Genomic DNA, 13,459 nt, shown 5'->3' with positions numbered 1-13,459 from the left:
GCGCCTGATGTTTCATATCTCCAATCCTAGCACTATCATTAGCAATAAAAGCACTATATTAGGAAAGGAATGTGAAAATGTGGTGACAATAAAATGAACCTAGCACAAACAATGGAAATTTATATTTTACCTTACTGTCAATCTAGCGGTAATTGCGTGTACCTTTATAATGTTTTAGTGTTAGATTTAGTTTTAGCTTTCGTTTAAATTATAGTTCTAACTTTGGTTTGAATTTCTGTTTTTATAGCCGGTTTTTTTTTCGGTTTTCGTTTTTGTAATTTATTTTTCGTTTTTAGTTTCAGTTTTAGTTTTAATTTCAGGTTTAGTTTTAGTTTTGAGTTTTGAGTTTTGAGTTTTGAGTTTTGAGTTTTGAGTTTTAAGTTTTAAGTTTTGAGATTTGAGTTTGAGTTTTAGTTTTGAGTTTTAGTTTTAGTTTTAATTTCAGTATTTGTTTTAGTTTTGAGTTTTAGTTTTGAGTTTTAGGTTTTGAGTTTTGAGTTTTAAGTTTTGAGTTTTAGTTTTAGTTTTAGTTTTAGTTTTAGTTTTAGTTTTAGTTTTAGTTTTGGTTTTGGTTTTGGTTTTGGTTTTGGTTTTGGTTTTGGTTTTGGTTTTGGTTTTGGTTTTGGTTTTGGTTTTGGTTTTGGTTTTGGTTTTGGTTTTGGTTTTGGTTTTGGTTTTGGTTTTGGTTTTGGTTTTGGTTTTGGTTTTGGTTTTGGTTTTGGTTTTGGTTTTGGTTTTAGTTTTAGTTTTAGTTTTAGTTTTGAGTTTTAGTTTTAGTTTTGAGTTTTAGTTTTGAGTTTTAGTTTTGAGTTTTAGTTTTGAGTTTTAGTTTTAGTTTTGAGTTTTAGTTTTGAGTTTTAGTTTTGAGTTTTAGTTTTGAGTTTTAGTTTTGAGTTTTAGTTTTGAGTTTTAGTTTTGAGTTTTAGTTTTGAGTTTTAGTTTTGAGTTTTAGTTTTGAGTTTTAGTTTTGAGTTTTAGTTTTGAGTTTTAGTTTTGAGTTTTAGTTTTGAGTTTTAAGTTTTGAGTTTTGAGTTTTAAGTTTTGAGTTTTAGTTTTAGTTTTAGTTTTAGTTTTAGTTTTAGTTTTAGTTTTAGTTTTGGTTTTGGTTTTGGTTTTGGTTTTGGTTTTGGTTTTGGTTTTGGTTTTGGTTTTGGTTTTGGTTTTGGTTTTGGTTTTGGTTTTGGTTTTGGTTTTGGTTTTGGTTTTAGTTTTAGTTTTAGTTTTAGTTTTGAGTTTTAGTTTTAGTTTTGAGTTTTAGTTTTGAGTTTTAGTTTTGAGTTTTAGTTTTAGTTTTGAGTTTTAGTTTTGAGTTTTAGTTTTGAGTTTTAGTTTTGAGTTTTAGTTTTGAGTTTTAGTTTTGAGTTTTAGTTTTAAGTTTTAGTTTTGAGTTTTAGTTTTGAGTTTTAGTTTTAAGTTTTAGTTTTGAGTTTTAGTTTTGAGTTTTAGTTTTGAGTTTGAGTTTTAGTTTTGAGTTTTAGTTTTGAGTTTTAGTTTTAAGTTTTAGTTTTAAGTTTTAGTTTTAAGTTTTAGTTTTAAGTTTTAGTTTTGAGTTTTAGTTTTAAGTTTTAGTTTTGAGTTTTAGTTTTGAGTTTTAGTTTTGAGTTTTAGTTTTGAGTTTTAGTTTTGAGTTTTAGTTTTGAGTTTTAGTTTTGAGTTTTAGTTTTGAGTTTTAGTTTTGAGTTTTAGTTTTGAATTTTAGTTTTGAATTTTAGTTTTGAATTTTAGTTTTGAATTTTAGTTTTGAGTTTTAGTTTTGAGTTTTAGTTTTGAGTTTTGGTTTTGAGTTTTAGTTTTGAGTTTTAGTTTTGAGTTTTAGTTTTAAGTTTTAGTTTTAGTTTCAAGTTTTAGTTTTAAGTTTTAGTTTTGAGTTTTAGTTTTGAGTTTTAGTTTTGAGTTTTAGTTTTGAGTTTTAGTTTTGAGTTTTAGTTTTGAGTTTTAGTTTTGAGTTTTAGTTTTGAGTTTTAGTTTTGAGTTTTAGTTTTGAGTTTTAGTTTTGAGTTTTAGTTTTGAGTCTTAGTTTTGAGTTTTAGTTTTGAGTTTTAGTTTTGAGTTTTAGTTTTGAGTTTTAGTTTTGAATTTTAGTTTTGAATTTTAGTTTTGAGTTTTAGTTTTGAGTTTTAGTTTTGAGTTTTAATTGGTTTTAGTTTTAATTTTTGTTTGAGTTTTAAGATTCGTTTTGTTTTGTGTTCATTTATTTTTGTTTTTGAGTGTTGCCATACGCTTGCTTTAGTGAGTCATAGGTGTTTCAAAACAATTGAATCATTTGCCTCTATGAATTCGATTAAGAAATCCACATATTTTTCGATAACACCGTCAACCAAACATAACTAATTTTGAAGTTACAAATTCGTAAGAACAATGCTCTAAAAGTTATATGCCTCCAACAGATAAAAAATTAGTTTTGTACATAAATTCCCTGGAAAAAGTTATGATGTTTTAAGCGATTCTCAACTGCAAATGTAAAAAAAATCATGTTTTCACTACGAGCGAGTCTATGAATTTGATTTTCTAAAAAGAAGAGTATCTGAGAGAACACCAACAGCGGTACCTTTATTTAAAGGTCCTGTAAAGCGTTGGCCAGATTCGGGTAGCCATCTCTGCATTGATTGGTATAGTGATAACGAGGAAGGAAGAGCCTCAACCGCTCTTACCCACATTATCGAAACGACGGAATGAGCAATGAAATCTTACTCGACTGCATGATTTTTTAGTGCTCGATCGGTTCAGTGCTAAAATTTTCGCCTGAGTTGACTGCTCGATCAACCTGATTGACAGTGACATTTTAAATGTCATTGAATATTCGCTCATTTTATGAATGTGTTAGTGTGAAATTTATGCGACTTAAGCCATTTCACTACACTCCAGCTAGAGGAATGGATGATGCTGACTAAGGTAGGCCGTTTTGTTAATTTCCAGCGAATTTCAATAGTTTATGTTGGGATTCTAAGAAGAACTGGTTATTTACTAGTTCTGTATATCCGAAAAACATGAAGATTTAAACTTGTATATTCAGTTATATAATGTTTTCGTTGAAAAATAAACTGAAAATCAGCACGAAAACGTGCAAAATCAGGAAAGAAGAAGAAGAATACGAATTGACAATTCAGTCCGCATCTTCTCACTCAATTCCGAATGATTTCCGAATCATTCGGATCTGATAATGTGGGTAATTTCGCCCTTTGAGGATCGAGCAATATTGACCAATCGGGAAGCTAAAAATACTGGAAAAGTGATCCAGTGTTTCGCAGAAAAAGCAATGATAGAATAATAAAATGGATTAACACAATCCAAAGACGGCCATATACCAAATACGAATAATAATACCCCTAAGTCCCATACAAACGAACCGCCAATGTTTGGTTCACAGCCTGAACAAGTAAGCCTAGCAAATTACTCCCTTTCATTGCGATAGTTTGAAAATGTGGAAGGAGATCGTTTCTGGCAACGCTTTATGCTAGTTGCTATGGTGCAAAACAAACTTGTTTGTTTATGTTTATCGTTGCTGTATTAAACTGCAACAATCAGTCTAAATATCACCGGCACTAGCACAAAAGATGAAAAATGAACACAAACACCCACGAATCTACAAATATCAATACAGCTAGTAGTATATTCATGGTGGCTTAACCATTCTAGATTATTGTTTAACTTACATTTTGCTTGTGATCTTGATTCAGATAAAAACTGTTTGTCTATTTATTTTTCACTATAATAAACAGTAACTATGGTGAACTTGTTCTTACCCTTCAGTGTTGCTAGTTTTATAGAAAACTCGTTAAAGTACATTGTCACTCTGACAGTGTATTATGACAGTGTATCGCACGATGCAAAATGTGTCCTTGGAAATTTGTCGAAGTATTCCGTATTATAATTTGTATTTGCATATACCACGAGTGTCAATGATTCGCCTTCGGAAGTCACATCTGTCTAGGTTTATTAGTTCGGCCCGTTACAGTTAAAGTCAAATTCTTTGCCATAGGTAGCTGTTGGGCCATCGAATAAAGTTATAAAATCAATATTTGTTTCGACGAAACAACTCCGGTGGAATGACTAGACAATTTGATCCAGACCTAATAAATTGTTAGGGCTCTTTCACTTCAGATCCGATAAATCCCTCAACTCAAAATCTGTACTGGATTTAACACTTTGTTTGGGCTCCTTGTTAAGGTTCTAGCTCTACACATGTTTGTTATTTTTTCTCACTGTGCATTAGGTAGAATAAAATAAGTTTTTATTGACAGAGCAAAGCGATGCAAATGAAACGTACCTTCAAAGCTGATATTATTTCTGTCAGTTTGATGCTATCTTTGCTCAGATGGTAGGTAATGGAAATAATTAATTGTGTTTACTGTGCCGCTGAGAATTCAGTGCACGGAAGCAAATAGTTGGCGGGATATAATCAGCTAAATGTGGCTAGTATTTTGTGTGGATCGTTTAAAATTGGCTTTAAATCAATTTATAACGTAATACTTTTGCGACGCGAATTTGCATTTCCAATGTATCTCATGTTTAGACACTTATTTCAATTGAGATGTTCTAATTGCAGAAGATACATCGCCGACTAACATTTTTTTAACCACAACCTCAATACTTTGCAACAAGTGTCAACCGACAAAGGTTACAATTTCCATATGACGGACAAAAGAACACATTTAAACGCTTTCCGTTCAAACAGAGATAATCAAGTGGCTCGCACCAGTAGACAACGACCAGCCTGCTTTGATCTCTGTCTGACTGTGACGTTGGGCGCGTGATTATACTGTGTACTGTGTACGCGTAATCGTTGCTCTTGGTTTAGCGACCTTCACAGTGACCAATAAGGTTTGATTTAATTAGTGTTTGAGTAGGTTCGTGCGAGATGTGTGTTTACGATAATCGTTCAGTGCGTTTTCAAATGAATCGATTCACAGAACTCGTAGGTGCAGTAATTTTAGCACTGTTTATGAATAAGACTTTATTACGCGGAGAAACTGAACCGGGGTAATGTTGATACGAACAAGCTCGTTAGACATTGAGTTCGCTGATTTTTTCTTGTTTTTTTTTATGTTTCTTTTGTTGGTATTCAAAATTTTACAAAACAAACGTTCATTAGTTCTCAAAGCTTTGGTCCTCACAATTGACATGGGGTTATTGTTCTAATAGTCATCACATTAGTTGAGTCGCAATGTTATTTAACGGATTACTTGACTTTCAGAACCGTACACTCTATTTTTCAGCGTGCCTGTTTCAAACAAAATTTTTAGAGGTTCTCTTCCGTAAGATAAAATTGTTTGCGCAAATTGAAGGAAAAAAGTATCGTTACTCTTTTGCTGTCCAGTGAACCGTCGTCGGTCGGATATCGGATATGGAAATTTCCACTTCACACTCCGTGCGCAACCCAGCCCGAACGAAGTTGAAGTCATGAATCACTGAACAATCATTTTGCATCTTTTCATATATGTACCGGTTGTCGGTACTACACCTACTTAGCGGATCAATCCTAATGACTGACCACTGGGAATCAATACACCGAATGCGATTCCAGCCGAATGAAGCGTACCCTTCGGGAGACTGAATTTGAACGCAAATCTCAAGAGTTCTGTTCCTATTAAAACTTTCTGAGAGTGTAGCACGATTGTCTGGTGTTTGACATATTTAGTGTTTTTTTTTTCTTATTCCAAATCCACATTCGTACTATCGCTCCTGTCATGTATAGAATCTAAACTCATGCTAACATAGATAGTAGGCGAGCCTCTCGCTCATTCGAGAAAAAAAAAACCAATAACACTACCCTCTTAGTAGGCTTAGGCTACTGTGATTTTTTGGTAACGTTTGATGTTTATCACAGGGGCACCGAAAAAATTGTATCACCATAGGGATCACGGCTCTGCAATATTAAGGACCACTATACATAAGAAGCTGTTAGGAAACGTGATACAGAGAGAAACTTCCTCCGAGCAGTAAAACGGATATTGGATCCTTCAGAAACACTCGCTTAAAAATCGCATTTTGAACCGAATTCAGTTTTATTGTCGTTAAAGTGCGTTCAAATGCGTGTTTCCGTTAAAAGCTCGATTTCTAGGTTATCTCTTCTTATCTACCTGTTTGAGGTTACGAATGTATTAAACATTGATAACATTGAATGGTCAAGCATTTAATCCACATAGCATACGATACTAACCATTCTACGAAGTTGATATCAATCAACCAGCAATCCAATTGCCCTATATTTTTCGACACATTCGTCAAAGCTCGTGGGCCCACCAATGAACGCTAGCTTCTTCCGCGTTTTTATATATTTCTACTAAAATCTTTTTGGAGTTTTTTGACACGTTTGCGTTTGAATGAAAATATTTGCAAAAGTAGTGGGGTTTCAAATTTACAAAATATTACCATAGAGATAGGACTATAATTGAATGCTGTGGCGGCCAAGTAAAGCGAAGCATGCTTGGATGTTCTGGTCAACTAGGCTGTCTCTTTATGTGTTTTCATATGCAGGGTAGTTTAAGTGGCAAACCAATTTCCACGGTTAGAAGCTAGCTACGGGTTTGAGTCCCATCTCTACGGTAACATTATCACGGTTTTCATTACATAGTCGCAATCACATGACATTTTTTAAATCTATTTTCCTTGTTGATCAAATTTAAAACTACCTCAAGACGGTTCTACATCTTAACAAGAATAACACATGGGCTGAAAAGTCCCGGGACTAACAAAGAGAACACGGTGCTTTTGGTTAAAATTTAACATTATTCATCAACGTTATGTTCAGCAAGAGCAACTCAATCATTCCAGCACAGTTCTTACATTTCAATATCACTTTTGTAGAACAATTTATTTTTTGCCTCAAAATAGCCCTCTGTTTCAGTGATAACCTCTTCTTTCGTGCGAAATTTTCTACCGGCGAACATTTTTTCAGGTCTGTGAACAGCCAGTAGTCGCTGGGAGCCAAATCTGGCGAATGCGGTGCATGTGGGAGCGATTCGAAGTTCAATTCATGTAGTTTTTCCAATTGTTTTGATTGCCTCGTGACACGGTGCGTTCTTTTGATGAATCAAAATTTTTTTCTTTGCCATATCCGGTCGTGTTTTTGCAATTTCAGCCTTCCAAAACGTTTGAACGCTGCAATAACGCTATATAATATTTACTGGTAATTCCTTTCTCAAGATAGTCGATAAAATATAACACCACGCACATTCCAAAATACCGAGGCCATAACCTTTCCAGCCGTTATGCTTTCGGGATTTGACTCGCACTTAGAGTCTTCGGTTGTGATTTGGGCATTTGGTTTGGAATGCCCTCGGAAGCTGACGCTGGACAAACCCGTCGAACTTGTCACCATATGAATCACACTGCCGATTATTACACAGAAAAAAATTATGAATTTTACAGGTGACATAATTTTGCAAACGATACAATTCACAAATACTTAACTGTTCAAATGATGCAATATCCCACTCGTACAGAATTTTACAGGCTCCGAATGTAATTTTCCTTCGGCTACTGTGTGCCGCTGTATGGATTTATATGTATCAGTTATTCATCAAGCAGATATGGGCTTTTGTGGTTCAGTCGATTTACTAACGTGCTTTGTGATCTGATGACTCTTGGTTCAAGTCGCGCTGTTGCTATCGTTCTTTTGTATTTTATTCAATTCGATTTCAAGCCATGTAACGTTCAAATCACGCAATTTTACATGTTCTCGAATATGAATTTGTGTGAAATATAAGAGCATCTTATAAGATGTAAAATAACATGATTTTTTCGAACTGTGTAGGGCTAATAACGCTATATTATTTGCAGCGAGAATAACAACATCGTAGATTGACAGTTCAAACCTATTGGCGCAGCCGAATGCTAGTGTCCAAATTTCGTTCTCTTCGTACTCACCCGGGTTTATTTTATCGGCCTAAAGAATGTTTCAGAGAAATTCCCCGAATTCAATATTCAACTTTTTCCCATCTCTCTGACAATTTACGGATACTCTTTTCAAAAGCTCGATCGGTTTGGCTGCAATCCACGAATCCATTTTTTGACTTCATCGTAATTGGAGAAGTGCTGGACAGCTAGGGCAAGCTACATCGACCGGAACAAGTAGTTATCGGAAGGAACAATATCTGGGCTATACGGCGGGTGGGGTAGGACTTCACATTTGAGCGATTCTAAGTATGCTTTTACCAGCCGAGCAAAATATGGGCAAGCATTGTCTTGTTGCAAAATTGCTTTGCCGTGTCTATCGGTGTATTGTGACCGTTCTTCTTTTAATGCTCGGCACAAACGCATCAATTATCGTTAGTAGAGCTCTCCCGTCACTCAGTTGCAGTCGTTCATAATACACTACACACAGCTGGCTTCAAGGCCATGAATATCCGTTGAAGCAGTTGTACGCACGTGAATCAACGGAGTACGACGTCTCTTGAATTCAATCCATAAGGCACCCAATTGTCCACCTTTCGGATCATTTCCATTGCATTTAAACATTGACAAATGGCTGGCTGAGCAACGTCGAGTGATTTTGCAAGTTCCTTTTGCGTTTGCGACGGATCTTAATTGAGTAATTCCTCCAATTCTACAGCTTCAAACATTGGTGGTGCTCCGGCTCGTTCTTCGTATTCTAAATCAAAATTGTCACTTCTAAACCTTGCAAACGGTCGCTTAGCATGCTCACTATACGCTTTCATTAAAATGCGATGACTTTTGGCGGCAAAAACATTTCATTGACCACTCGAAATTTAAATTTTTATAGAGCATGAGTGCGCTATCTGGGAACTATTATCAGCTGACCTAGGTACGGATTCCGACCCATTGTGTAATCCATGTAAATGTGCGAAACAATTCCTTATCACGGCTAGACACGGTAGACGATGACGGTTTCGAGAAAGGCTCAATTATTTACCAAAACATCGTATCCAAAAACATGCGTTTGGAAACTGAACCCGGTTATCATGGCAACAGCATTTGAGGGCTTGGCAAAGGAAGCCATGGAGTTTTACAATATATATTATTCGTTTTAGCTTGAAATCTTTGTAACAAGCACTATTTCAACACTCAAAACAGCAGATTTTTGAATTTTTGCAGATGATTGTTAATGTTCACTGACTTTAAAAATCAATTTTGCAAATGTCTTATTGCGCCAAACAATCGAGTAAACACTTTACCTGGCCACAGCCAGAGACGCAATTATCAAATGGCTTCAAAAGTAATCAAGCTTTCCATTGTATTACACCACCGTAAATATAATCGCTACATAATCTTCCCGAGTATTACAACATTTAGCCGTCTTTGTTGACTGCTAAGCCATCTATTTCCCAAAGTCCTTGTAGTAGAGTTGGACCAACAACGCGGGCTGTCTGTCTGTCGGTCTACACCGCAAACACCGCGGTAAGGCCAGATTGCAATCGCAACGTTCCATATAAGCACCGGGAGAAGGTCATCAATGACCTACCAACCAATACCTAGGTAACGGTCATGGCTGACTGTATCATTGTCCTCTCCGCAATCGGTACCCACAAGTGGGAAGTGAGAGATTGAAAACACGTTTCACCAATGATTGGATTGGTTGATACTTGCTCACAGACAAGCGGACCGTCGAGCGCTTTCTAGAACCCTGGCACATTAACTGGATAATCGGATGGAAATGTCCGTTTATCTGTAACGGGGTATTCACGTGACAGATGGATACCGATGGATGGGAGATACCATCGAGAGGTAAACTTTGTCTTTCGGTCGAGATTCCAGGTCGACACGTGCCCGCGGAAGGGCGGGAAGTGCTTCTTAACCTACTTCGCTGTTTAATTTCGAAATGCTTACCTTTTTAATGCAAAACCACGCCGTCACGGAGAAAAAACGATGCAAAAAATAATTCCACTTGTGCGTTGGCCAACGCTTGCCTTTCTAGGGATTTTCCCGTTTTCGTTACGTGCTTTGTGTTTACAGTGGATGAAAACCACAGCAGGCGCTAATAGACACTTCACGATGGTACTTCCTCGGATAAACAACCCGGATTGAAAAACAGCACGATGTTTTTGTGTACCTTTCAAAATACTGCGCCACCTCCCGCCTACTTCGACCTTTCCGCTTTCGGGCCCTTGAATTGTTTTATTTTTCGCACAAGCAGTTACTGTGATTAATATGACACTGTTATTGTTTTTGAATACGGAAAACTGATTCAGAGGATTATCTTCACTTCGGTTCGGTTCACACTTTCCGGATCTTGTGCGGTTCTGTAGGTCTCTATTTCGACGGACACACGGGTACGGGTAATCTACGTGTTACCTCTGCCACCAACTTCATTCAAACGACTAACAGCAGGTACAGAGCCCGTAGAATGACAGCAGTTCAGCAGCAGCAATTATGACGGCAAACGTAATTTGAAACAAATATAATTAACACTATCATCCTAAAAACCAGCAAGCTTCTGCTCTGCGCTGTAACACATTCTGGTGGTGCTGCTCACTTAGGGTTCGATGGCGAAATAATGTGCTATGAAAACTCAACAAACCTTCACGATTAGTCGGTGTAACGAGAGCAGAGGGGGTTAGAGAAAACTGGAACTAATAATCTATGGTTCAGCATAACACTCCCGTCAGTCACCGAATATTCGTGTACGGCAAATAGTAGAACATGTGAAATAAACACTCAAACGCTTTAATCCAATTACTGTTGCTCAACAGCGCGATAATCCGGCGATACGTCGTCGTCGTCGTTTCTGTCACTTACGATACGTACTAAATTATCCGTGATGGGATGATTTTTTCGCCTACCCATAAACTGCCGCATGCCATTATGACGCGTGTTATTAATAGAACGCCACTACTCTTCACCCTTCCGACGCAGCTGTCCAACCGTAAAAAACCTATCCTATGTATTGTATTCTGTTTTCGTTTAGATTCACAACCTTGTCTGTACACAGGCTCCGTTTGTTATTTCGCTCATCTCACGCCGAATCGCTGGAACTATCTTCTTCTTTTACGACAACCGACCACTACACTAATCAATCAAAGCAGGCGGCGCGCGTATGGCAATTATTCGTTACCATCGTTTTCGTTCTATGACTTCGACGGTTACTAGGATGTGAGATCCGTTTAATAATTTTAAAATCTATTAAAAGTTTGCAAACCAATCAGATCTCAAGTCACTTCCAACCGAACAATGCTGGAGTAGCAGGAATTAGAGATGGGCAATTCGCTCCTGAGCTGTTCCAGTGAATCGAATCATTGAAGTGAGCTGACAGCTCACAGCTCTTTTCAAAAGAACCGCAGCTCACCAGCTCACTCATTTGCTACCCAGTTCACTGCATTATGACGAAGGGAACACGCTACGAGCTGATCGGATCTTCGGCTCTTTAAGAGATTCAATTTAGTCGACATCAATTAAAGATAAGTTATTTCGCATTGCATTCATTGCATCATTGCAAATCAATGATTCAATTTCGATCATGCATATGAAAGAAAACCGGTGCATAAGAAAAACGGCGCACAAGATGAACCCTAAGTTTAAACCAAAAGAGCTGATGAGCTGATACATCGAATCGATTCACTTTGGTGAGCTGATCGGTTCGGAGCTGTTCACCAAAATGAGCTGTTTTGCACACCTCTAGCAGGAATACCGCTGTTGTGTGTACTAGCGACTGCGAACTCGGGCTCACATCATCGCCAGCATGCTGCCACTAGCCTGCACTCAGGAGAGTGAGAGTACCGCCTGCCGCGCGCTCTGTTTGTTCTCAGTATGGTTTTCTCCGGCACGCAAGCGGTAAATAACGAGCGGAAAAGAATCGCTCTCCTGCTTTCATTGCTCTTTTCTTTTACCGACTTTATATAGGTATGTGGGCCTTTCAATCATATGGGGGCTTCCTCCATATGATGGAGACGCACAATCGATCAAAGCAGTCGCCGGGTAAATGATCACTATGTAGGGAAACATCTGCTAAGAAAATATAGGCAATGTCTGTCAGTCAGCCAACGAAAAAAAAACAGTGAATTCGAGGGAAAAATCTGTTCGTTCCACGTCATACCAACGATTTGGGGGTAAATTTGCGTTGGCTAAAATCCTGTGCCGTTATTTGATGAGCGATTTTTTTTTGCCGAATATACACACTTAATTAGGTGTGATAACTTTTCACAGAAATGTCAAAAGATGAGAGTTCGGTAAAAATAAATTTGACGATTAAGTTTGTATTCTAGTTTCGAATATTAAGTAGGCACTAATTGTGTTTAAATTTTATATGAAGTAATAAAGTATGCATTCGACAAAAATGAAACACATATTTAAACATAAAAATTAACCGATTTTCGGATTTTTTTGAAATTCAATTCTGAGTTATGATAGAAAAATTTATTATTGTTAAAGGTTATAGTCGAGCAGGCATGAGAAATCTGTTCTTAAGAAGGGAATTCATATCGTTACACCATATTTGAAAGAGCTTCTACTGGGGACAATTTTCTCTAAATTTCATCTCTTTAACTGTCTTATTGAGGGAACTAGAGTGGTTCTTTTGTTTTTCTATGTAACCGCTCCAGCGAAAAATTTGTAAAAACGACCCGTACGAACCTGCAAACGACCTAAATATTTTACCTTTGAGAGAAAAAATTCATTGAAGCTCTATTAGAAGGAAACGGTGTACCGTGCTTAAAAAAATATGTTTCAAATTAATTTTCTTGTAAGTATTCTTAATGCAAGAACCATCTACAAAAAATTGTAAACCTTCCCGATTACTAAATACCTGAAACATCTCTTTTTTCTTTCAATTTTCCGACGGTTGCTTCAAAAATCAAATAAAATGAAAATCAAGAGGACCTCCCCAGCTTCGTCAATTTGGCAGTTGAAGGGTTAGAATTTTGGAAAAATTGTCTCCAATCAAATGTGGTATAACAATATAAATTTTCTTTGACGGCAGATTTCACATGCTTACCCAGCAATAGCCTTTGGTCTATCTTCCCGAATGTCGTCTCCCAGAATTACCTCACCCAGAATTTTCCTATTGCGCGAAGTACCGGTTAATTCGATGGGTTCCCATCTTTCAGCCCAAAATTGGTCCCGTTCGCTTGGAATCACTCCACCACATTTCGAGCATGGTAGCAGGGTGCAAGATCAAGCCAACACCGAGTTAATCTCGTTTGCTTCTTTACCCTGTAAGAAAAAAAGAACGCCCAACGGAAGTCCTCCGTTGGTCCGAAGAATGTCCAATAAATCGTCCAAAAGGAGAATAAATCGGGACCTTCATTTGCGATTTCGAAACAAAACATTACACCGTTCGCCATTTTTCTCTCTTAAAGAACTTAGCAGACAGATGTCCATTGTTGAGTCATTCTCAATGTGAGGAGTTGGAGCCTGATTGGACTAGTTTTAGTGAAGAATTTTCAGAAATTAATAACTACTACAAACACTACATACCTGTAGAATACTTAAACTTCCAGTTTACTATTTTTGAAGGAAAAAAGCAACAACAAACCATTCCAACAAACTGAACGAGTATTTCGCC

The 13,459-nt window shown here is 36.9% G+C and overlaps 1 protein-coding gene across 2 annotated transcripts in view; it reads right to left on the bottom strand.

Moving 5' to 3' along the window:
- The window catches only part of LOC131432276 (protein phosphatase PP2A 55 kDa regulatory subunit), a 55,254-nt gene that overhangs the window by 33,664 nt on the left and 8,131 nt on the right, over positions 1-13,459 (bottom strand). Inside the window, exon 1 of one of the 2 annotated variants that reach the window (XM_058598460.1) lies at positions 9,790-11,141. The exons of the other annotated variant lie outside the window; for it this stretch is intronic. The gene's annotated coding sequence lies outside the window, so the exon portion shown is untranslated. Of the gene's footprint in view, positions 1-9,789; positions 11,142-13,459 lie in introns of those variants that run through there. 2 annotated transcript variants of the gene reach the window in all.

The sequence above is a fragment of the Malaya genurostris genome, chromosome 1 (genome assembly GCF_030247185.1).
Source record: "Malaya genurostris strain Urasoe2022 chromosome 1, Malgen_1.1, whole genome shotgun sequence".
NCBI classification, from domain to species: Eukaryota; Metazoa; Arthropoda; class Insecta; order Diptera; family Culicidae; genus Malaya; species Malaya genurostris.
The sequence above is the reverse complement of the archived record's forward strand: the minus strand, read 5'-3'. Positions and strand labels throughout refer to the sequence as shown.